Here is a 25,985-nt window from a genome sequence, read left to right as displayed (position 1 = left end):
TAAATTCTAGAATAGTTAATTTTGAGGCTGCGAATCATTTCTTAGCGTAGCCATCGTATTTTATTATATCTTACACACACACTCTCTCTCTCACACACACATATATATATATGTATATGTAAGATATAACAATATACGATGGCTGCTTTAAGAATAATTGACGATCTCAAAATTAACAATTCTAGATTTTATGCTCTCCCCCTAAATTCATCTGTTCTCCCAAATTCGAAATCTTTCCATGTTACATGACGCCGCTCGAAAAATGTAACTAAAACTAAAATTAACCAATTATAGCTTAGAATACTTTCTGTACATATCTACTATTTAAATAGCTAGTAACTGCTTAGTCTCCCTCTCTTTCGCCTCTTCGTCTGCCTGCTGACAGCGTGTCGCTCAGCCTCTGCTAGCTATTCGCCATTAATTAAAATGTAACTGCATATCTAAAATTATGGGGCGCGTTTAGCACTCCTGGTCTTCTAACAGTTATGTGTTAAGAAATTAACCATTCAAGAAAAAATGATGTTTAACTAACAATCTGGTCGTGCTTCTTTTAAAATTCCTTCCGGTCATATACTACGTCATAATGTCCAAACATCTACGCAGCAGTGTTTTAGGTCATGACTAGAACGTCAATTGTTTTCATCTTCTGCTAAAAGTACAACACTACATATATACATTTTTGAAAACGTTACTGCGCGAATGCTTGTTGCTCAAGGCATTTTCTTTTTCACCACATTGCTTTTGTTCACATGTTAATTCTGAGTCTTTTGCTGTAATGTAATTTTCTTTTCTTACTTGTTCATTAGGTTTTTTACAGTGCTGTATACTCTCCAGCTGCATGCTTTATTTTAAATTATGTGTTTTTGTTTGATTACGGGAAAGCACATAATGGCTTCGAAGAATTTCATACAGAAACCAGCTGGTATTCACGTTATATTTTATTTATTATCAACATTTATCTGTACAGAATCATCTAAAACCTAAGTTGCTTAAGTTCAGTCATCTTATTTAACCTGCTTTCTCCAATCCTAAGCTGGGTTCAGAAAATAAATATATTATTTATCAGGAAAAATTACTGAAATTCTAAAATTAATTTTAGTTAATTTTTGTTTAAACAAATGCAAAAACGATGGGTATATGTGATGCAAACTAACTCTAATAACTGATAAAAGTGAATTTAATATACTGTTGCGTTCTACAGGTTCGTGGATTTGCAGTGATTGATGACAACACTTGAAGAAGAATCAAAACACAATTTATTCGTCAGTATTACAGAGGACAGTTCCAAGGATGCGTTACAGTCGTGGAAAAAAACTGCGATAAAACGCTAAGACAAGCAGCAACTCAGCTTTTAGGCTATCTCGCTATAATGGTGAAGACAACTTCCCGGCAAAGCACTAAAGTACAGCTCCCGACTCAGTCTATCGCTCTTAAACTAATATTTGAACTCAAGCCACTACTACTGATATCAACACGCTCAGGATATGCTTCACGAGAAATTGCTACTCCGCGTACAGGTGTAGGGTATTTATAGCTTTTAACCTGCCTTCGAGAATATTCTCGGGAAAACCTATAGGAATTTGTTCTAGAATGTTCTCGATCCTTCTGTAGCATATTGCCAATTTTGTCGCCAAATTTGGCAAACCTGCCTATTCTTGCCATTTTCGGGCAACCCTAAACTCCTTTTGTGGGGAAGCTATCTTACGCAGCTGGGCATTTCGCAACAATATTTTGTCCTAATCACAGTGTAACATCAAAGACTATCACGAAAATCAGGACAGCAATTTAAAGACATGAAAAACGTTTCCTGGACTAAAATACTCACGAAAAACTATTTGCAATGAAATTTATCAAGGAAACATCATTACCAGACCTTCTGTCACTACGGCTTTCACGAGGGAAACTGCTAAAAATCTCCATTAGCTCCAACTTCGCATTTCTTGCTAATCTCACTCTGGCTGTCATAACTTCCTGTGCCATATAAGCAGGCATCAAGTGGAATGAGTACCGAACAGAGGGTCTAAGAAGATAGTATAAAGAAGATGGACCCCCATTTTGTCCGATGCGCACTCGCCTTTTATGCTCACAGAACAATATAATGTGCACATCTGACCTTCTGAAATTACACTAAACGCGTTGATTCTTTTCTAAATTTCTTTCGGAGAAGGCTCGGGAAGGGATGGAACACTCCTATACGTTTTCCATTCGGTCCTTTTTCTGAAATCACGTGGAATGGCTAAACCTTACCGCTCGCATGCGTGGCAGTTCGTTCCCTTTAAAGCATATTTCCAATAATGGATATATTTTGAGTTTTTTGAGGATTAACTTATTCAGTTCAAGGTTACTGTATCATTGTAATAAATGCAATACAATATACATCTCATGTAAGCTATTAAACTATTTTTTGGAAGAGTATTTAACATAATTGCAAAATTTAGAAAAAAATATCAATCTTACACTGATGCTGATTTCGAAAAAGCATGCTCCACCGATTTTGAGGTGATAAGACACAGGGATCATCTTACTCAGGAGCAAAAAATAACTTGCAAACGTTTGAAGAGTGATCAACGTTTTTTGTGGAAGTCCGTTTTTTTCCAACGCTTACAAAATTCTAATTTCTTAATTTTTCGGCATTTTATTATAATTCCCCTGTACAGACGGTCTTTCATCCATTGGTTTCCATGTAAAATGTTTGTTGCTTTTCCAAATTTTTCAAACGTTTCTTTGCTCCTGAAGAAGAGGAACCTTGAAATAATATTCGGAATACAAACTAGTTCACTAAAGTTGCATTTTTGTGTAATTTTAAACATTACAATTTTATTTAGAGGTGAGAGGAAATGCGAATTAAAAAACCATATGCAACCGTTGCATTAAACTGTGAAAAAACTTTATCTAAGAATCCTTAAAAGTATTTAGAGATATCTCATGAATGCTATCTGTCCTCCTTTTTACTTCTGTCTTTCTCAAAAAATGACATTAAATATCATGTGTTTGATATTTGTAACGATTTTGTTTCAGCATATGAGAAAATAATTTTTATTCGGAAATGGCAAATAACCAGTAAGTAGACACTAAATTGGATTTTGAAAATTAATAAATTTTCATGAGCTTAACATTTCGTACTAAAGCTAAGTTAAACAAATATAACATTTTATGGCAGACAATTTTTGTATGACTAAAACATACACGAAAATACATTAAAGAATGTATAAATATTAATGCCTTAACAGTTCTTCATAATGTTTAGCAACCTTGTAGAGACATTAGGTTATTTGAAAGGAGGAAAGATGAAAAATGAGCAATGCTATCGTCAGGACTCGAACCACGGACCTCTTGAGTGAGTGAGTGCACCGCTATGATGGCTTCCGACCACGGACATGAACCAAACGGAATTATATACCATCACGGCGGGGAAGACTCCATAGTAACAAGGTTGAATATTATAAACTAATAACAGTTTTTACATATTGTTAACTGCAAGGCACTAAGCGTTATTTTGGTTATCTGCTTTAAGTTCTGAACTTTTGAAACATTATAATATTATCCACGGTTGTTTCTGCTTAGGCAGTGTTCTGAGATTTTCTCTATTTTATCAAGGGCTATTCTGTTTTTGAGTGTGTTAGTCGTCCACATTGCCCAGGCACAGTCCGCTGGTTTCTTCAAGTGCCAGGTTCTTGTATGTACACAATGGAAGTAATAATGGTCCGTGTCGCCTTCCTCTCCGCATTCGCAGAAAGGAGTATCCCTAAGTCTGAATCTGTTCAGGTATACTGGGAATGGTCCATGACCTGTCAAGAACTGTGTTAGGCTAGCACAGTGGGTCTTTATTTCCATGTTAACTTTTGGCAGTAAGCGAAATGTCCTTCGTCCTACCTCTGCCTCTGTCCATCTACTTTGCCAATTTTGTAGAAGACTTGTCAAAGTTGTTCGCTTAATATGAGACCAAGGAAGTTTAGTTGGTCTTTCTAATATATCCGTACAGTTGGCTGCCTGCTTGGCCAGTAGGTCAGCGGCTTCATTGCCTTGAATCCCTGTGTGAGCGGGAACCCATTTTAAAGTGGGTCTTTTCGAAATAGGCATTGTCAGAAGCTGTTTCTGAATTCTGTATACCAATGGACTCCGGCTGTTTTGACTTGCGATAGCCGTCAGACTTGATGCCGAATCACTGAGTATGGAGAATTTCTCCTGTTGACATGTGTTCGCATATCTAATTGCAGCACCGATAGCTAGAAGCTCTGCTTGGTATACCGAGTTGTTCAAGCCTAATTTCCTTTTCCACTCGAATGTTATAACTCCATTTTCTAGTCTACAGAAGGCGCTGCCCGTGCCGTTCTCAGTTTTGGAACCATCTGTGAAAAGGTTATTACTGTACCTCTGAATTGGTTGGTCGTTTATACTGATACCGTCAGAGAGATTAAAAGCTGCTGGATGAAAGTTATTGCAGTTGTTTCGCTCCTCGTAGTCCGAGTGGTGATAACTATGACCCCAGAGTGTTGAAGTTTGACCCAGCCTGGTAACCCTTACGATAGCTGCTTCCCTTTCTACTATCAAATCTAGGGGAGGAATTCCTGCTAGTTGTTGTAGGGCTAGTGTTGACGTGGTACGGTAGGCCCTGCATACTTGAAGTAGCTGCTGTCTCTGAATAGAGAGCAGGGATCTTTTCATATGAGAGGTAAGTTCGCCACCCCAGATTGCTGCTCCATAAGTTATTACTCTTTCTGTAATGGTTCTATGCCAAATTTTTAGTAGCTTAGATGAGATACCCCATTTATGTGAAGTCATGCGTCTCATGTTGTTGCTTAAGATGCTAATTCGAGTCTTAAGATTCCTGACATGCGGCATCCAAGAAAGTCTGTTGTCGAGTAATAGCCCAAGATATTTCAATTGAGGGAAACATTTTACCGGTATCCCATGGAGTTTAATACTTGGGTTGCGTCTTAGCTGCCTGCTGCGTCCTATGAGCAAAGCTTTAGTTTTCTCTGCCGAAATCTGAAGCTTGTGTGCTCTGGCCCATTGGGAGAACAGATCAAGACAGTATTGAGATCTCATTTCGAGGTTACTCCTTCCTGCCACAACTAGCATAAAATCGTCCGCATAGGCTATGATTCGAGCGTATTCTACGCTTTCAAACTGACGAAATGCCGAGTTTGCCACTATATTCCACAGTGTTGGTCCAAGGCATGACCCCTGTGGGCATCCTCTGAAGACATTTTTGACATAAATGCCGCTGTCTGATGTTACTTGTACACTTCGATTTTGAAGGTACGAGCGAAGGATGGTAATAATGGCTGTTGGGCACGCCATGTTGTGCAGCAAATTTATTACGTCTGGCCACCAAAGGGAGTCAAAGGCTCCCTTGATGTCAATGGCTATTGCCAGTGAGTGCAAATTGTTATCCTTGTTCTGTTTGATAGTGGCCATTAAGTCTTTTATGGCATGTTCAGTTGAGTTGCCCATTCGGAATCCATATTGGTTGGGATGCAGGGCGTTGTTCCTTTGCAGGAAGAAGTCCAATCTGTAAAGAATTACTCTTTCCAATACCTTACCGAGCGCTGGCAGTAGACAGACTGGCCTGTAAGATGTAGGTTCTGCCAGAGTTTTGCCTGATTTTAGGAATAACGCCACTTCTGCCAACTTCATATTTTTAGGAAAGTACTGATGTTTCCAGCAAGCTGAAATGACCGCAAGGAATAGTTTTGGGAATTCCCGGTGTATCTCTCTAATGATGATATTATCAATTCCATCCGGAAACGTCGAGCGTACTGACCACTACATCACGAAGGCATGCTAAGAAGGCGGGAGAAATACCTTATATACTCCCCCTTTTAAAGGGCGACTGGGATTTAAGGCGCCTAATCGCCAAATCCTGATAGTGGAGAATCATCATCCACCACCATTTTTAGTTCGGGTGCCACTGTAGAAACATTAAGTTATTTGGAAGCAGGAGAGACGAAAAATGAGGAATTTCCTCGTCGGGATTCGAACCACGCACCTTTCGAGTACGCGTTGAGCGTGCTGACCACTACACCACGAAGTCATGCTAGAAATGCCTTATAACCTTAATACCTAACTGCTCTTTTTCTAATTCTTCCAGTAATTTTCCTCGTATGCAATGCCTTGGAGACTATTAAAGCCAATCTCTAAGTTGTTGTTGGCGCAGGTACTATATACAAAATAAGAAACTGATGTTTCCACATTTTTTAAGAAAATAGTTGAATTCTATTTAAAACTGTAATTGATGAATATTTCACTTTTAAAAGCCAGATGCTTTTTTTTCTCGAACAGAGACATAACAAATCAAATTGCATATACTGCATTATTATGCATTTAAATATATATATTGCATCATGCATTACTTGGAATACTTGTATTAAAAATGACATGCTCGGAATATGTCAGTAACTTCAACAAAATAACTAGCGTCTTGATTTCATGCGAAACTGGAGACACATTTAAATCTAAACAATATTATTGTCAAAAGCAAATTTCACGTAACAAACTGCGTAGATAAAGGAGAAGAAAAACAGAGGTAATTTCCGAATTTAGGAAACCCATTTCCGTCTATGACAGCAGCTAAAATCGAAAAACAAGCATATTTTTTCTTACCTTTCCTTGCTTAGTAATTAAAAAGCTATTTCCCTTTTGGTCCCGGTTGGTTGAAAATGGAAAAGAAAAATATGAAAAAAAAGTATAAGAAACCATGCGAATTATTTTTAAGTTTTGTCGCATGGGGTTTGTGATAAGAGAGGAAGAAAAAAAATATCGCATTTTTTTTTTTTTTTTTTCCCTTGTCATGCCATTTTTTTCGCGTTACAAATAAATTCAACGGTTTTAATTTTCTATCTGGGTGTCTTAAATTATTAAAATAGTAAAGAAATTTAAAAATTTTGGAACATTTTAATGGTACAGCTGGTCTTATTTTTCGAAATTAAAGATAACACCTATAAATCTAATTCTCAATCTGTAGAGACATTAGGTATTCTTTGGAAGCAGGCAAAATGAAAAATGAGCAACGCCTTCGCCGGGAATTGAACCGCGGAGCTCTGGAACATACGCGCCCAGCATGCAGACCACTACACCACGAGGACACGCTAGGAAGGCGCGAGAAATACCTTATAAATCTTCCAATCAGAAAAAATATACGACAGTATATAAAAATAAAAGAGAGTTTATGTAACATTCAGATAAACGAAGGTAATAAGTACATATGCGTATTTACGGTATGCATGTACTATATGTATGCTTACATATATTATTTATATACGTATGCATGTGTGCGGTGACATTATATCTGTACAGGATGTGCATGTTTATAAAGTAATTCAACTGGCTCAAAAAAGGAAAGGATATTTATTTGCAATTTATGGTAAATCTATTATTTGTCTCCTTCGATGCATTTCCCACTGGTAATCACATATCGATATATTCTTACTTACCTCTGCTCGAAGGCATGTTCCTTTTCTGATAATGTTTTAATAGCTGGGACATTTTTCTTCTTAACAGGCACCAGTGGCTTAAAACGGGTTTAGTATAGATTTTATTTTAGGCAAAAGGAAACCGTCACAGGGTACTAAATCATGGAAATATAGAGGATGTTTCTTTTTGCAATCTATTTTTTAATAAAAATGCTTCACGGACAGCGCTTCTGAGCTTTTTCTTTCTAACAGTGTTTCGTAGCTTAACCAAAATGTTTTGTTATAATGCTGGCTCACTGTCTTGACCTCTGATACCTACTTATACCAAAATGATAACCTTGATACCAAAACATGCAATCAGCATTTCTTTAAATTTTGATTTGCTCTGAAGAACTCCTCTAGTTCTTGAGAAAAAAAGTTTTTTCCAAAGATGGATGGTCTTTTTGTCACTGCCTTCTTCCGTCATTCGACTCCGTTGCATTCAAAAGGAGCTATAAGGTCAGTTCCGTCACTTTATAGACAGTATTTGTATATTTGATCTTTATTGAACAAAGATGTTCTCAAATTACAAATCCTTGTCTTTTCCTACTAATACACATACTTGGATATGGACTCCTTCCTAGCAGATTTTAAAAGTACAAATAATGGAAATATTCTTATTTCCATTGCTATCATGCATATTAAGAATATGTGATAAGGGTATTTGTATACTAAAACTATGAATGATTAATAACAGGTATAACTTAATTAATGCCATAAAAAAGTCTGCTTTTATAAAGGGCTACTCCTATTTGTATAATCGAGGCAAAATTTGAGATGAAAGGATGGTTCTTGAAAGCTTCTAGGTTAGATTATACTAGTATGGCTAGCATGGCAAAACACACGATGGCCATCTGCCTAAGGAGAGGGACGCTTTCGTGGAGAAGTAAGGGAAACTGGCTTGTATCCACACTGCATAAGGGTAAAACCACGAAAACCAAACATGCAGCATATGCATGCATTCGCCTATGTTCGAATCCTGCTTGAACTACTAGTATGAATCTGTTTTAATCACTCGGTTACCGATGGCGCTCTTTTCTATGGAAAAGCGGCTCTTGTTCAAGTTACACGCAAGAAAAAACACCATAATACGCAAGACTATAGAAACAATACGAACCTTAAAATGATAAACGGAAAATGATGTATTCCAGTATCCTTATTGTCAAAGCCGATCACTTTTAAATAATGAGAAAACAGATGCACTTTCATTAAAAAAATCCTTGGTTAATTAATACTGTGAAATGCTCTAAAATCCGTTGCTATACAAATGGCAAAAATTAATTGGCAGTTTCCAAGAGTAACTGGCTTGTGTTTATGTTACGTGGAAAACAAACAAACCATTGAATAACTAAATAATATTAAAATAAGTAGAAATAAAATAACGAAATCCCTAAGGCACCAGACTATGTTAAGAAGTGAACTTTAAAAATCTATATGGCTGTAAGAGATCAATGGCTAACATTTCATTGTATTCCACTGAACGCTTTAAGCAATTCACGTGCTGGCCAGTAACATAACAGAATCAGCAGCACGTAATAGATCGAGTCACTATTTAGCAATTTACGTGTTGGCCAGCAACATTACAGAACCAGCAGCACGTAACAGAATCATAGATCGAGTCTCCATTTAGCAATTCACGCGTTGTCCAGCAACATTACAGAATCAGTAGCACGTAATAGACCCATAGATTGAGTCACTATTTAGCAATTTACGTGTTGGCCAGCAACATTACAGAACCAGCAGCACGTATTAGACCCATAGATTGAGTCAGGAGTTAAGTTCATTAAGGAATAAGTGAAAGATTACTTTCCATGTGATACCTATCTTACTGATTTGAGAAGGTGAAATCGATGAATAATGGCTTGAATCGATATACCGAGTTTTATAATCAGTATTTTATATTTTTTCGCCCTTAACAATGAGAAGCGGATAGTTTTATGTCACGATGGGAATTTTATGTTATGACAAATATTGAGGCTGTGTTTTAAGTTGTACGTTTATGACCAAAGTACAAATATTTTTAATTCTGTTTATGACTGATGTGTACTTCAGAAAACACTTACGAATTATTAGTCCAAAGGGGCTTTGCCCCTGAAGGACTATTGTTTTCGTTTTGCGATTTCGCGTTGAATTACTATAAATGTCCGTTTCACTTTTCAAACTGTTGCCACCAAATGTTAAAATCCTACATTATATTTGAAGAAATTATATAATGAAGAATCTGCATAAATGTATTTATATTTCTCGCATTGTGATAAAACAACGGTGCATAGATCCATCGAATTATTAATGACGTAATCCTCCTACGAATATGGGCATGTGGAAGACCAAATTTGAAATTTGGTATTTGCTTTATTATGGATTTCATATTTTGTAAAACTTTAACGAATTTTTGATTAAAACTGAAGGATTTCAAAGCGAGTAACGGCAACGTTGTACAGAAAAATCATTTTTATCTCAAACGCGTGAGACTCTGTATCGAAAATTCTTAAGATATGCTCAATTTAAAACTATATTGCGATATTGCTGTTGAACTGAATTTTATGATTTAAGTGCGAAGAACGTGATATTTAATAAATAAAGGTAACAGACAAAATGTTTAAAAAATACCCCTTTGGACGTAATTTAAAATCTGAAACCTTTCAGATTTTAATTTTTTTATTATGTTATTTTATTGTTTATGAACTTCTTATGTTTAATAGACCTCTGAAACTTTCGAAACATGTACTTGAAACATTTCATATTATTATGTTGACATATGGTACTGTATGTAATTTTTCACTTGTATTTATTGGCATGAAGAGTTTTTCACTATTTATTAATAGAAAGCCGCATTTTTTACAAATTTTTCATGCAATTAGGAGGGACCATTTTAATAAAATCCGCAAACACTTCTAATTTTTCTCTGTCCTGAATGCGTTTAATATATAACTGGCTTATTACTAAATTTTGAAATTTCTATTTCACTTAGACATAAACGATTTTACTTTCGCACAACGGCAATACAATCAGCTGGATAAATGATATTAAAATCTACAATCTGCAAATTTTCCGAAATCTTAAATGAGTTTACAAAGAGCACAACCAGGTTTTAGAGTTTTAATTTTACTTAAAACTTTACTTTGTAGAATGGAAGTTTGATTAACTCTCTAAATGACAATTAAATCAATTATCTACTAATTTTCCAATACCTCCGATAAATCTAATGTGTAATTGATATTTTACAAAATTTTATAATTTTAATTTCTATTAGACGCCGACGATTTACTTTTGAAAAATGGCAATATCGTAAACTGTCTAAGTGATAAAGGTACGCAATTATTTTACACACCTGAGCCATTTTTAAACTCGATATAAAATAAAGTATCTGATGTGGACACCATATGACTTCCTTATACAGCTTATTAAATTATAAACATTTTTATGCATTTAATTTAAACTGTTCGCTCTATTTTTATTAGCGATATATTTCTAATTCAATCAATTCAGTTCTCACTTCGCGGCAAGACAAAAATACATAAAAATCTTATCTTCATTAAAAATTATAAAAGCGGAAAAACCTAAAACAGGAAATACAGCTAAAAACAGTTAAAATAAACAATTTTTGCTATTAGAGCTTCTAAGCAAAGAATGCAATTCGGCCAGCGGGAACGAAGACTAAATGTTCGGTGCACAAATTGAAAGTTACGTTTCGGTCACAGTGGGCTAAAAGACAATAACAGTTTGGTGCACCAACTGAATTAATTCGCTATTCTAAGAAAAGAAATGGCGGCCTCGTTGGGCGTAGAAGCGCCACTTTTACATTATTTATATTTCTACAACTAATGCATTCAGATTAACTAACGGTATAAAAATCTTAACCGGAACATAAGGATAACATGATTCAATCACTTTTAGAGCAAGAAATGCACAATTTACCAACTTAAAAGAATAAAAACGGAGCTTAGCAAGCCCGGTAGTAGAGTGGAATATATATATATATGCCTTTGGGTGCTGTCGAATGTAGCGAAAAAGATAGATGCACAGCTACATGTTATAGCAGTCCCATGTGCAAAATCTCAACGTTCTACTACTCTTTTTTTTTTTTTTTTTTTTTTTTTTTAAGTTATGCGAGATACATACGTGCGTGCAGATGTCACGAAAACAAAAATCTCTTCTGAATCTATTTTAATTTTATTTAACAATCTGTTTTCGAAAAAAAAAAAATTCCTTTATTCTCTCCATACGCACAGATGATGACCGGTCAAATGGATTCGTCGAGGGCGATCAAAATGGATATTTCCGTTGAAATATGATACCCGAAATTTTTCGCGATAATAAAACTTCCTTTACCTACTACGAGGAAGTAAAAATAAAAACAGATGAGAAAGTAAATTAGAGATGCTTAATTTGAAAATAATTGACACATAAAAAAATTAAACGTTTTTAAGGCCTTTTCATTTATTAACAATAAGAATTAAATGTTTATTTTCGAAAACATCGTTTATGAATTCGTGCTTGCACATACTGAAACATTTTGCTTTAATGAATTAAAGAGAAACATAGCCTAAATCGTTCATTGTGAAATGCAAACAATTATCTTGCGTAATTCTGGTATTCCACAGAACTGAACTCGGAGAATGGTTGTCTTATGTTATTATTACGATTATCGATTGATGAATGCTGTTAGGAGTTTATTAATCGATTATAGCTTCTCTTTATGACGTGAAAGTGTTTATTCAATATATCTTCATTAATCCTTCTGAAGCAACTTAATTAGCATAAATTTATCGATTATTTTCCGTAAGAAGAACTGAATGATAAAAAAGAAAAGAAATATAGTATCGAGTTTTATTGTCTTAAGTTTTTCTTTGTGTGTAAATTTAGATAAATTAGCAAGTGTATCTGAAAAACGAGAAAATCGATATCAAGAACAAGAAAAAGATTTTCCTTCTAATTAATGATTGTTTTTATTTTGATAGAGGATATTAAACTGCATTAAAAGAATGTTAACATTTTGTTTCGATTTTTAAATGAACATAGATTTGTAATACTTATTCAAAAACTATTTTTGAGCATGTTTCAGTGCTTTATCCAGCAGAAATGTTTTGGCTGCATTTAAAATTTTTAATTTATAATTTAAATATTTAAATTTGGAAATGAATTTTAAATTATGTATTAGAAGTAAATAAAATGGAACTCTTAATAGAAATGATGAAAAAAATGGCTTCTTTAAGCATTTCCTTTTCTATAAAATCTGCTGCATATTTAGTACTAATATTAGAAAATCAAACCTCGGTTACATGATATGTTAAAAACTTCCTGTATTCTATAAAGTGAAGTTTACTCTGTTGAAAATACGTTTAAAAAGGATACAATATTCTTGTAAACCGTTACAGTAGTAGAAGCAACAGCCAGATCTCGCAAAAATTAGGAGAGCAAAAGTGATTATCAAATATTGATTTAAATTAATACGATGTGGGAAAACATATGTACAAGTAACTCAGTTAAGTTCAAATGTTTTTAGAAATTCAACCCGAAACACAGTGTACAGAATCATTGATTTTGATTGATTTCATGACTTGATTTATTTCGCTAACTTCACTAACTAATTAAAAAATGTGCATGCTTTCAGATTTGCAAAGCCAAAATCTAAAACTGGTAAATTTTAGAAGAAATATCCTCTTAATGATTGACAACCGAAGTCCTCCGGAAAATGCAGTACGAATATCCTCAGGATGTGAAACAGGTAAAGTCCTCAGTGCTGAATTTTATGGTTTAAGTGGGAAAAACATGATATTTAATAAATAAAGGCAACACACAGAATGTTAAAAAACGGGTGTAATGTAAAATCTGAATGCTTTTAGATTTTTTTCCTTTTTTTAAAATACCTACATTATACATAAAACTTTAGAATCTAATGTACTGTATCTTAATACATGTAATGCATAGTTGTGTAGAGTCAAAAAGTACAAGAAGCACAATTAGGTCCTCAGTGAACTGAGGGATGCACTACCGTTAATTGCACTATCGTTTGGCCTGCTTATTATTCAGGATATTCTTGGCCAATTACTTCATTTTACCTCAGGGGGTTTCCAAAGATAAACACGAGAAGCAAATGAACAGTAAAAGGCATAAATTGGAATGATCATTATTCATAATTAGGAAGGCTTTAGATATGCCGGGAGTGAGTTATTCTCAGTGAAAAAGTGGATGCTCAAAGACCTTGAGTATAGCAAATCTTCATTGAATTAAGGAATAAGTGTCCAGCTACCAGTAATTGAAGAATCACATTTTGTGTGCCATTTGAAAAACTAGTAGATGGCGCGTGGACATTTTAATGTTAAAATCTAAGCAGAGGAATAGAATGCAACGGTAATATGAGAACAAAGGCAAGCAGGCCTGGCGAGTAAAACGTCTCTTGTATTAACTTGTATACTAATGTACACTGTAACTCAATATGGGAAATTTTCCTGGTCCAGTGGGAAAATAGGAAGCATTACCTTCTTACGGAAAAGACAAGGACACTTGCCTACGAGTACCTGAAATAGCTGCTGGAATAGAAGCCAAATTCTTAAAATTAAACATCATGGAATTAAAACACTTTGCGTGCTTGATGGCTGCTCATTTGTCAATAAGCTCAATTTAAAAAACTGAGCTGTGCAGATTCTGTCTGGGAATCGAACTGCATATGATGCTGTCTTATTTCAAACGTTGTTTGTGGTAACCGGTAAGCAATATATAATATGATAATGGTTTTCTCTGCATGAGTAATGAAATATTTTTTTTTCTATGTGTGATAAAGCAAAATGGAATTCAGAGCCAACTGACATAATATTTTATCTAAAGCATATTACTTTTTTTCCATCTACAATTTTTCAAAGAAATTTCAAAATATGGTACTTTTCCGTTTTGCCGGCGCAAGCAATAAAGTCGCCCGTAATGATAAAACCGATGAAAAACGAAATATCCTCGCTGGTAACCTTTTACTTTAACTTTTACATTTTCAAAAGAAGTCGCAGTCATTTCTTATCACATTGATTGTTTCTTTCAATACTGGCATACAATTACATAGAAGTTTTACAAGATAGTTCAATTTTATGCCCTAAGACCATTCGCGAGCGGTAATTAAGTCAATTAGGATGCAATCACACCGCTCAGCCGATGGCGAAAATATAGAAAATATAAACTGTAAAATTTATATTAAAGCCAAGAATTAAATTCATCAATTCTAATGAGAATGCACTAGTGAAGTAAAGCACTGCAGTTTTACAAAATTTCTGTGTAAGCTATTCGTACGAATTGAAATAATTCCTGCATTTAAACTTGTATTCCAAAATAAGATTTAACTTGAAATTAATGTAGATAATTATTGAGAGAATTAGATATTTGTAGCGTAGTTTACGTGAGATGAGATCACTTGGGGTTATGTGATACGAACCGGCGAACCAGGATGTTGTACGATGAAAGCATAATAAATTTTTAAATTAATGTCTTTTTACAAATTTATTGTTTTTATTTATTGGATTTTTTACAAAATTTTAAAGGACAATAAAATTTTTATACCTACAAAATAAAAAATTCTTAGACCTAACATTTGTCAACATTTTTTATGTGTATACTATGTATTTTCGCCAATAAAGTCTGCTTAGAGAGATTTGCGCCGGCAAATCCGAAAAGTACCCAAAATATTTCTTGAATTCAACATTTCAAAATTACTTAGATGCATATGAGCGCCACAATACGTTTATCAATTGCATAAGTAATATTTTTTACATATAACAAAATACATCGCATGGTAAACAAACTAGCATTTGTTAGCCAATAAAATTCGTTCAGATTTCTTTCTTTGGGTTGGGAGATCTTTTTCTCGGCCATGGTCTGATTTCTGACTCTCGTTTTATTTATTGGAGTGGAAAAAAACGGAAAAGAATAAAAAAAAAAAAACTAAGATTCCGGTTCTCCCTGTTTGAATAAAAATCCCAAACTTTGAAAGAGTTAGCGAACTGTAAGGAAGAGTTACTGCCCGCACCTCATGAATGCAGGTTCCGTGTTGAATACGAAATTCCGGAGATCACGAGTTAAGAAAGAACACGGAATAATAAAAAAGAGCAAAAGAAAAAGGGAAAATTCGATTTTATTTTAACCTTTGTGGATCGAATGGGAAAAACTCCTGCGATTGCGATGGGGAGTGCAAATTTTCATGCTTTAGCCGCTAGAGGACGCCACAGACGAATGCTATACTTTTCTTTTCTTTTTTTACATCAGAGATATGGCATACACAAATTATAGATTGGGAATAGCCGAAACCCTCGTAGACTAGAAAGATGCCAAAAGCCCCCAAATGGTTCTATTCAGAGAGGAAGCCACATTTAATAAATCAACTAGCGGATGCTTTTTTGGGGTAAAATCACGTCTGTTCTCATTCGTGAAACATAAAGCGACACCTTTAAAGACACTATGCCAAAAATTTCATTTTCTTTTTTAACTATGAAGAACAAAACGAAACGATTGTGAAGATTTGATTCCTTGCTATTGCATGGAAACATTTTATGTTGACAATTATGCTTTCTTATGTTAGAAACCCCTTTTGTTACAAAAAATATAGGATTCAAAAGGAGTAGGTAATAAAATTACATGCATATGTATAGGCAACAAACACGTATGAATTTAAAATATACAATAAACAGCTGGATATTGCTAAAGACCAAAATAATACTCATGCTAATTTACACCTTTTTCATTGATAATTGATTTTTTTCGTATATAGAATTTTACTTATTATTATCCCAAAGACCGTAAGCCCAGAAGGGCTATTAGTCTCGAAAGGCCGTTTTACGTCCAATCACTTAAATGCGATGTATCACTTTTCAAATTATTGCCAGCCAGTATTATCACCTGTCTTATATTTAAAGGATTAAATAATGAAGAATCTGCATGAAAGTATGTATGTTTCTCGCATTGTGAAAAAACAACGGTACCTATATGCGGCAAATTTTGAATAACATAGGCCTCCACCCGAGCATGGGCACCTTGAAGCCCAAAATGGGAATTTGCTTTACTGTCTATTTCATATTTTGTAAAACTTTAGCGAATTTTTGATTACAAAACTCAACAGTTTCGAAGTAAGCAGTGGCAACACTGTAGGTAATAAAGCAATTTTATCTCCAGCACGCGAGACGGTCTATCGGAAATCTAAAGATATGCTCTGTTTAAATACTTTTAGTCCAAATGCTCTCGAAATGTGTATCTGATTGTAAATGAAAAAACGCCCGTTTGGGGTTAGTATAAAATATGAAAATTATTTGTTATTTTTTCGTATATTTGGTAAGCCGATGAATATATTTCAATATTAGCCCCACTAGGCTATAACATGGTCTTCTTATTAGCATATTCTAGCTACACCAGACTGAAGCAACAGGGCAAAGCATACTGATGCCTAAAGAGAGGTATGCCTTCGGGGAGGACTTTGTAAGGAAAACCGGCTCGTATAAACCGAGATTCGAACTCGACTCGCTGGGATTCGAGCCCCAGACCGAACTACCAGCGTTGAGCGACTTTAACGCTCGGCCGCTTGATGGGCCTGTTGAACCAACAGAAAGAGTTCTGTGGAGCAGTGGTATAAATTTCCCAGAACCAAAATCAAAATTATAATAAAGCACACAGCCGTGATTAGCTAGTCTTTCTTTGTTTTATTTTTTTTAACTAAGATTCGTATTCCTTAATTTTAACTCTACTTTACCATGGCTGATATACATTAATCCTCACCGCCAAGATATGCTACAAATTGCCCAAGGAAATAAAATCAGAGATAGGAGCTTGAGGAAATGAATAAACTATTTTACTGACAGGTCAGAAAACGACATAAAAGTTGAATTTTCAGAGATTTCTTGCAATTTTATAATTAGAAGAAGTCATTCTTCTATCATTTAGGAAATTACTTCATTTTAATAATAAATACTTAATTAAAATAAAACAAATCGCTGTGCGCTGTAAAGACTAAGTATCTGGTAGAAAATGGATTCAATTTGGGTGAAAGGTGTATATAAAGGGGGTGATGTATATGTTACGGCCAAAGCCCGAAGTCGGCCAGTTCCCGAATTGGCCGGCCAAATCGCGAAACAGCCAATATCACCTCACAATGACCAGCCAATGTCCGATCTTTTCTTAATTTCGGCCAGCCAGTTTGCGAAATAGCATGGGGCGATCGGCCAAAGTCAGAAGAAAAAGGTCATGAGCAAATTTTGGATGTTTGTATACCGTAATGCTAATGATAATTACATTATACCTGCCACAGAGGAGTTTTCAGACGAATCGAACATTGGCCAGGGAGTTCCGAGCACTTCGGGAAGTGGCCGGCCAAAGTTGCATGTACGCTATTCATTTCCAGTACATCGGGCATTGGCCACACGCCCCGGCCAATGTGCGAAATGACCGGCCAAATTCGGCAACTGGCGAGCTTCGGGCTTTGACCGCAACATATATTATAAAGGTATATTTGGGTGAAAGATGTATATAAAAGTATATTTGGGTGAAAAATGTATATAAAGATTCATTTTCTCATGAAAAATGTACAGAGTTTGTTCAGAAACTAGTAGGACTGATTTTTGCTTCGAAAATGTGGCGAAGGAAGCTGGTTGGGTTGTGGGGAATCATAACTACCAACGCACCAGTCGTCAATCGTCTCCAAGCCTTCATGGAGTCAGATCGACTTTAGGGTGAGCCTCTTTCAAGGAGCCTTGTCATCTCCACAATGAAGTGTTCGTTAGAACAGCGTTATGCGTAAAGTTTTGCGTCAAACTGTGTAAAACTGCGAGGGAAACCCATGATATAATCAAAATTGCTTATAAAAGTGATGCCATGGGTCGATGAAATGTTTTTGAGTGGAAAAATTGTTCAGGAGAGAAGACAGCAAGTTGAAGATGAGCAACAGTCAGAACGTCCTTCAACGGCAGAGAGTGACAAAGTGCGAGTGTTAGTGAAAGTGCGAAATCTTTTGAACTCTGCCCAACTCAGCTCAAATAACGAGTTGCCCGCGTCCGTCCAGAAATTGCTGTATCATGGAGGCGACAATACGCGGAGCCAAATGGCCTTTGCTGCCATGGACTTCCTGACTAAACATGACATCATACAGCTTCCCAGCCACCCCATAGCCCAGATGGCGCTCCTTCAGACTTCTTCCTCTTCACTCGACTGGAAAGGGCCAGGAAAAGAGGGACCATGGCTCGGTCCAGGCCTTTCAAGAAGTCGTAACGAGGGAGTTGAAGAGCCTTCCAGTTTCTGCGTTCCAGGGGGCCTTCAGTGATTCGCAGAGTCACTGGAAACTCTGTGTTCTTGCATATTTAGCAAGTCGATGTGTCAAAACTGTGAGTAATTAAAAAATTACTACTTTCTACACAGACCATGTATAAGAGAACATATGTACGTACGTATAGACGTCAAGAAAAAAAAATCTCATCTGAATCCATTTTAGATCCAATTTACAATCGTTTTCAGTGAAAAGTCTTTTATTCTGTAGGTACATACATATGTCATGCAAAAACATTGGTCTCAAATGGTTTTGAGAGCGGTTGAAATGGATATTTTCGTTGAAATGTGATACCCGAAATTTTTCACGATTACAATACTTATTGACTTATTTCCATTTTATTTCCTTGTACAAGAAATAAAATGGAAAATTACATATTTTGTAAAAATCTTGTCTATGCTATAGTCTGTAGATTTTAAACTGTAGGCGATAAATCTCAGTGCATGACTAAAAAAATTTAATTGAGAGTCACGAGAATGGGAACAAAACAGTATATATTATTGAATGTAAGAAGTTGAAATTTGAGATGAAATTTATAAGTCGCTAATATTTTTCAACTTGCAAAAATGTTAATTAAATTTGTATCAAGGAATGTCGAAATTGGTATTTTATTGGAAGAACTACTACAAGTAGCGGAAAAAATATCTCGGCATGGAAACCATTTAAGATGTTTATTTCTTTCTCATGCATATAAATAGGGAGAATTCAAAGATTCAGCAATAAACGTACAGGTGTTAAACGTTTATTCCACGCGATATCTTTAACAAAATACTCCAGAAAATGTTATGAGGAACTAATTACTCTCCAACGGAGTTTCTGCCCTTATATCGATAAAATAAATCGATACAAATATTAGAGGCAAGATTCACCTAAACATTTGCACCCCTTCCAGGAAAAATGGTTTTGAATTTATTACTTCAGAATATTTGGGGATCCAATAATTAGGAAATAGCACCCAAGTGTACAATTAATTTTTTAAGCAGAATAATTCTTAACTAGTAAATTTAAAGTATGGCCATCTATAAAATACTTTTCTTCCGAATTTGCACCGTAAATTATATCAGAATAAAAAATTGAATAGCTTTATTATGATGTTATTTCGTAGGCTAACTAAACCTGTATCATATATCTTTAATAAAATACATATTAGAGATGTTTTAATGGCTTTAAAAATTCTGAGTGATAAATTTTCGAAGTGAAACGACGGATCATTTCTGAAAATGGCAATCCTAAGATACCTAACAAAACTGACGATATTGGGAGATGATGCGAGGTGAATATATTGCAAGCACTATTTTTTTCTTCGAAATATATATATAGATATTTCAGTGTCATATTTCAGTCAGTTTAAATTTCAGTGTCTTTTTATTATTGCAAACATAAAGCTAAAAGTCGCTTGTCATGATTGGTTGGTTAATTATTAATGACACAACATGCGACTTGATATGCTTTGGTAAAAATGCCTTCGTGGAGGTCTTTCTGAAAGAAAGTAATTGTATACACATCCCACGTAAAGAACACATGAAAACCCTAGGTAAACAAACCCTTCTAAGAAAATTGCGCTCAGGATAAATTAAATCCTCTGACAAAGAACATTCTCGTAGAAAATATGTTTGTAATTAAGACACAATAACACGCCGAATAAGTACTAATTCAGAAGTCAAACAACAAAAATCAACGTTAATTTTCAAAATTTTCACAGGACTAGTTTCGATGGTTTTACCGAACCACCATCCTCAGCTTCAAAACCGCAAATGAACAAAATAGGAAATATTGATTAGATAAGATAAGAAAGCCTGGACAAGAATAAGCAAGTGGCGCCAACTGTTGGTGAAACCAGAACTAAAACATAATTTCTTTAAAGGCCAAAGGAAAAGATGGATTGGAATTAGGATCGTTAACAAGAACAGAAAGATTTTTTGAATGTGAAATGCCTCTAGAAATCTTTATTAATCAAGCAGTTAAAAAATTCTCATCTCAACACACTAAAAGGCACACTCTTGTTTCAGGAGATTATAAAAATTCTGTTGTCGTTCCCTTCTTTCCATCAATTAGCTATAAAGTTGCCCATATTTTGCAGAAATTTAACTTTTGGGTTGTTTATTCTCCCATCAATAAAATTCCGAGTTCCATACTCAAGGACCCCATTCCGGATATGAATTCTTGGGGTATTTATAGGATTCCTTGCCTGTGTGGTTTAATTTACATTGGCCAAACTAAGAGAGCCTTAAAATTTCGCGTCAAAGAACATGAGGCATATGTTAGAAAAAAGGAAACACAGAAGTCTTCTGTTGCTCAACATTGTTGGTCCGAAAATCACACTTTCAATTTTTCTGCTGCCAAAATTATTCAAAAAACATCTTCCATTGGAGAACTGGATTTTCTAGAGGCATTTCACATTCAAAAAAAAAAATCTTTCTGTTCTTGTTAACGATCCTAATTGCAATCCATCTTTGCTTTTGGCCTTTAAAGAAATTATGTTTTAGTTCTGGTTTCACCAACAGATGGCGCCACTTGCTTATTCTTGTCCAAGCTTTCTTATCTTATCTAATCATTATTTCCTATCTTGTTCATTTGCGGTTTTGCAGCTGAGGATGGTGGTTAGGTAAAACCATCGAAACTAGTCCTGTGAAAATTTTGAAAATTAACGCTGATTTTTGGTGTTTGACTTCTGAATATGTTTGTAAGTATGAAAATCAATTTAAAAATTATTTACGTATTGTACCAATAAAATATTTGTTAACTTAATAGCGGGAAGGTTATGCCATAATTTTTCTTTTAATAATAATAGGTACTTTCTAATTATCCTCCTTCCCACAGAATGTCGCCAACTCATTGGCAACGTTGTGAATTGGCGAAACTCATTTTCCGGTTAAATATGCAGTTCACAGGTGCAGTTCAGATCATAAATACTAATAAAGAGGAAACTTTTATAAGAAGCATGAAATGTTATGAAAAAAATGAAAATCTATAAGCCAAATATAAGCCAATATTATATTTTTACAGCCGACGGATACTAAGCAAAATTACAGTTTATATAGCGTGTAAATTTACGCTCATTCAAACACTATGTCTAACGCGATTGCATGGGTTCGCAGCTGTTGTATGGGTACTTGAAAATGCGCTCAAAACCAGTTCTTCCGAATATTGAAACCTGGGGTACGCATAATAAGAAGGTACCTAATACTTTATAAACTGAAAATGAAATTTTACGCTAAAAGCATTGTGTTCGTTTTACAGTAACTTCCCCTTTATCCGTAATAACTGCGGAGGTTTTGCACTGTCAAATGTATGATTAGTGCTAGGCATATTTAGCTGCTTGTCCTCGTAATTAAGGGGAAAGTAGGCTGAAACGGTACAGATTCAAATTTTGATCATTAAATTCATGATTTGCTTCCATATTAATATTTCTTTGAACACTTTCTAACAATTGAATATTTTCTGCTTAAATATATACTGACAGAATATATTATCAGGAGTTACTAGCATGAATTGAATTCTTTAAGATTATTGGGAATAGGTTGCGTAACACCAAGCCTCCTCTTATGAATCTTAATTTTCAATTCGAATTGAAGAATAAGTGCTTAAACACAGATCCAATAAGAATAGAGAGCAGACTTTTTACCTTTCGTGCCTTATATAGTAAGATTATCACGTATAGTGTTTGATCTGCAAACCTGGGGATTGTTCAAAATGTTGAGATTTCAGTATTTTAATTCATAGTCCATCACAGCAGCATGGAATCTTATTATAGATTAAAATATTTAAATCCAATCAATGTAAAATTTATTCCATAGAATACACTATGGAATTTGTTATTATAAGTCGGCAGCTCACAACATTTGCTTGAATTTAAACGGCCATAAAATAGTTAATTATGGAAATTTCATTACAAATAAAGTTAATTTTAAATTACTGGATCGCGTAAATAACACTGATGTGCTTTAAGAGCTGTTTTTCTCCTCATCCTGCAGACTTCTTGCGTATTCCATGTAGTTTTTACACTGTTAAATTCAAATATTACCTTGTTATCAACAAATTTTGAAGGCACCAACAACATAAAATCATTTGTCATTTCAGCCGTTTTTAATACTCATTTTTTACAAATAGTTCAGTGAAACTTAATTGTGTATAACGTTAAGTTAAATAAACTCTTCTTAAGGCTTCATGTGCTCTATTTTCTATCCAGGCATAATATTTTAAAAGATAACTTTTTGTAAAGGTAACTTTTTGTGATCTAATGATTTGTCCTTGCATGACTAGTTCATTACGTAAATTGGCAAAGTTTTGTACGATTTACGTTTAGACCATCAGTAATATACAACGCCAGCTTAAAGCAGAGATTCCATAAAAATGTATTTTGAATTAAAGCTCTAATTTATCAATTAGTATCTTTCACGTTAACTGTATATTTTACAATAATAAAAGAAAATTCATTTATTAAGCTGTACGTTTAAACTTATTTTGGATTAGTCGATGTAAAGTCTCCTGGTTTTCAAATTACACAGAGGTGTCCAAAAGTATCTTTAACCAATTTTGTTTATACAGCTGATCGCGACATGTACTTCCAGTTACAGAAATGTTTTAAATGACTTACGTATCTCATGTTATGATATTTATGGATTTTATTTACGAACTCGTAAATCTTACGATCCATATGAATACATTTAGTAACAGTAACACCTGTTACAAAAATATAAAACAAAAAAGTTTGTCTCACCTATTACGAAAATCAGCCGAGATATTAATTTCATTATTTGGAAGGTTTTTAGATATTTTACTACCCAAAAATCACTCTTTCTCGCTTTCCTTGAGGGGCCAGTTAAGAAATAAACTAGGGTAATTCGAAGTTAATATTTTTATTCCCATTTAACGACATGCAGTGGAAATTCCTTGACATTTATTATCATTTTATTTTTTTCACTTTTACAGTTTTGTTATAGCAGGTGTTCCTAAAGCATTTCAAACGTTAAAAATATGTTAATAATATTAACATGCACTTTTTGCTTTATGATCTGATTTAGCTGTCATACAAAAATTTCAATTTACTAGAAAAATATTAATGTATGGAAATAATGTTACGAAATGACTATGTGCCGAAATCTGAATGCTGCTAATGTTTTCTAGAACACGAAATAAGACCCCCTTTTTGAAAACTTTTGCATTCATCAAAACTTTTCAGGACAGTCTGCATATCACTGGTCACTTAATCTATAAACATTCTAAAGAATATTATCTTTTCCCACGCGTGCTCTAGTGATGTAATTACCAGCAGGTCTGGCTAGCAATCCGAAGATCCATAGGCCATAGCAGCTTTGAATATTTTGGTGGATGTTAGTCACATGACAGCCAACCATTTTCTGTTTTATATTTATAATGAGTATGAAATATTACTAAATAAAATTGTAAACAAAAAAAGGCCCGCATAAAAAGATAGATTTCGTAATATTTAAGAAATTAATTTTTTTTTGCTTTTCTTTGTTTTTTATTTTTGTTTTTGTTGCCTTATTTAAAACATTTTTGTCATTGTAAGTATGTACCTACGTCCAAGGGCCTGTAAGGGCAGTTTTAGACACAGTGTATATCATTTTGATACAGGGCAAGGCATTTATCCTCGACGATTAAGTCAATATTTGCTTTATTTAAATTATTTTTGTTGTTGTAAATATATAGAGGCTGCTTGTGCATTTTCAGACGATTTTCATTGTAATTACAGAAATATTTTACGCTTCAAATGTTCTATTTGATAAACCTTATTCTTCACTATTTTCAAGATAATAAAACCTTTCGTAGTACCGAAAGAGGTATTTTATCCCATTGCTTCCAAACAGCTTTACAAAGTCTAAGGAGGTTGTAACTTAACGTTTGGACAATCCCCTTTTTAGAAGTCCCAAAAGAGCAAAACTACATTGGCGATGAATCAGGATATTTAGTAGGGATATTATGGCCTTGATACCCGTTTCATTTTCCATACTTTCCAGGAAATTAACACTAGATTTTGACATATCACTGTTTGCTTTGTCTTGATGCAGGTTTAGTCGTTGTTCGCAGATCACACTGTGTGTAAAGAAAAGGTGTTTCATACAACAAATATAAATCCCTTAGAAAAAATTTCTTTAGATTCTTTGAACCATGTTTTAAAATTTTTTTCTCCTCCTTGATGATAATAAATGGATCTCTTTTTATTGAAACTATTTAAATACACCCAAGATTTGTCTATTGTAACAACATTTTCCCATTTTTGTCTTAATAAATGTTTCTCATAAGGAACACTGCAGGGCGTTTTGCGTTCGGTTATATGTCGTGGAGAAAGACAATTCACTTTATGCTTTTTTCGACATTTTAAGCTTCAAATCAGCATTAATCTGTTTACAGTTGAAACTAAGCATTTTAATGATTTTGCAACTGTCCTTTGACTTGGCGAATTTTATTTTAACATTAAAAGTTACATTTACAACATTCGAAACAGTCCTTTTTTTACCCTGGATACGTATTTGGAACAATTTTCCCATTTGGAGTTAAATTTTTGACATTTTTTTTCTTTGTTGTGCACAACATTACCTATCATAGCTTTAGATATTGAAACATCATGGCTTTAACGGTTTTTAGTAATTGGATACGAATAATTTCCTTCAGAAAGTAAACAAACAATCTTATATCCATTGTTTCTTTAAAAGCAGTAGACTCAATTCTGCAAAACTGTCAAGTAGAAGACGATAATTTATACTAGTAAAAATACAGCTGCAGTTAAAAAAGTTTTTTTTTTTTTTACAGTGAAGCAAAATCATCTAAAAATTGTGTAAACAGCCTTTATATACCTACAAATAAGAGTTGCGATAATAAAGGACGCGTAAGGGCAGTTTTGGACACGGTGTATATCATCTTGAGTTAGCTCAAGGCATTTATTCTTGACTATGAAGTTAATCATATTTTCGCTCGAAGTTATGAAGTTAATCATATTTTTTTTTCATTTGATCTAGAAGTTGCATTTTATGGTGTTTTACTAACTAATTCGAGTTATATATTTGTACTGTATTAAGATAAAACATGATGCATATTAATAGCAGTGTTTGCTTAGCTTAAAACTGCCATTTTGTTGTTAGAACAGTTTGTAAAACTTTTAAAGATTAAATTTGGTATATACACACCTTTAAATATATATTTTATATAAAACACCTTTCAATTTCCTAAAGAAAATTTTGTTTCAGAACAGTACTATTTGCCTAACAAAATATGATTCTGAG

The 25,985-nt window shown here is 34.2% G+C and overlaps 1 protein-coding gene across 2 annotated transcripts in view; it reads right to left on the bottom strand.

The window, feature by feature from the left end:
- LOC118189787 (uncharacterized) overlaps window positions 1-25,985 on the bottom strand; it is a 685,017-nt gene that overhangs the window by 82,258 nt on the left and 576,774 nt on the right. The window lies entirely within an intron of this gene.

This window comes from Stegodyphus dumicola, chromosome 5, assembly GCF_044657685.1.
Source record: "Stegodyphus dumicola isolate Sdum_Otavi_A_Nest chromosome 5, ASM4465768v1".
NCBI lineage: Eukaryota > Metazoa > Arthropoda > Arachnida > Araneae > Eresidae > Stegodyphus > Stegodyphus dumicola.
Note: the sequence above shows the minus strand (reverse complement) of the source record. Positions and strands in the feature narration are given on the sequence as shown.